Source organism: Nanorana parkeri, unplaced genomic scaffold (genome assembly GCF_000935625.1).
Source record: "Nanorana parkeri isolate BGI_ZX_2015 unplaced genomic scaffold, ASM93562v1 scaffold2834, whole genome shotgun sequence".
Taxonomy (NCBI): Eukaryota; Metazoa; Chordata; class Amphibia; order Anura; family Dicroglossidae; genus Nanorana; species Nanorana parkeri.
This window is the reverse complement of record NW_017309102.1, coordinates 4390-5673: the sequence shown is the minus strand read 5'-3', so window position 1 is coordinate 5673 and position 1284 is coordinate 4390. Positions and strand designations below refer to the sequence as shown.

Here is a 1284-nt window from a genome sequence, read left to right as displayed (position 1 = left end):
GGTGATCATGATGATGATGGTGGTAGTTGTGATGATGGTGGTAGTGATCCTCCCAGTGCTGGTGGTCTCATGTTGCGGGGGCTCTTCTAGTGACGGGTCACGTGTCCTCTGTGTGGTCTCTCCGTGTAGAAGTGATCTTCCATCGCAGTCCGTGCTCGGGGTTCTCTCCGTGTCTCCTTCATACATGTGTGGTACGGGTGGCTGGCGTGTGATCCTCATACATGTGTGGTACGGGTGGCTGGCGTGTGATCCTCATACATGTAGTGTCTCTCCCTGACAGGTGACGGAGTTGGTTCTGGACAATTGCCGGTCCGGTGACGGGGAGATTGAAGGTCTGAATGACGGGTTCAAGGAGCTGGAATTCCTCAGCATAGCCAACGTGGAGCTGACGTCCCTCTCCAAACTGCCCCCCTCCGGGGGTAACAGGAAGTGACATCTATGGACTTGTCCCGGGGGTAACAGGAAGTGACATCTATGGACTTGTCCCGGGGGTAACAGGAAGTGACATCTATGGACTTGTCCCGGGGGTAACAGGAAGTGACATCTATGGACTTGTCCCGGGGGTAACAGGAAGTGACATCTATGGACTTGTCCCGGGGGTAACAGGAAGTGACATCTATGGACTTGTCCCGGGGGTAACAGGAAGTGACATCTATGGACTTGTCCCGGGGGTAACAGGAAGTGACATCTATGGACTTGTCCCGGGGGTAACAGGAAGTGACATCTATGGACTTGTCCCGGGGGTAACAGGAAGTGACATCTATGGACTTGTCCCGGGGGTAACAGGAAGTGACATCTATGGACTTGTCCCGGGGGTAACAGGAAGTGACATCTATGGACTTGTCCCGGGGGTAACAGGAAGTGACATCTATGGACTTGTCCCGGGGGTAACAGGAAGTGACATCTATGGACTTGTCCCGGGGGTAACAGGAAGTGACATCTATGGACTTGTCCCGGGGGTAACAGGAAGTGACATCTATGGACTTGTCCCGGGGGTAACAGGAAGTGACATCTATGGACTTGTCCCGGGGGTAACAGGAAGTGACATCTATGGACTTGTCCCGGGGGTAACAGGAAGTGAGGGGAGATCTATAGCACACCAGATAGAATCCACAACAATGATAAATAGGAGACCAGACACACAGGAACATCATGGGAGGTCAGGCTGACTCCAGCCAATCAGAGGCTCCGTGTACCCCACACATGAGGAATGTTCCACCCCTTCCCGGGGACATGTGATCAGAGTAGCCCGGCCATTGTGTGTGAGGCTTGTACTACAGATCG

General features: G+C 53.7%; 1 protein-coding gene across 1 annotated transcript in view; it reads left to right on the top strand.

Moving 5' to 3' along the window:
* Nucleotides 1-1284, top strand: part of LOC108802374 (acidic leucine-rich nuclear phosphoprotein 32 family member E-like) — a gene marked incomplete at its 3' end in the record, with an annotated part of 7767 nt that overhangs the window by 2196 nt on the left and 4287 nt on the right. The window lies entirely within an intron of this gene.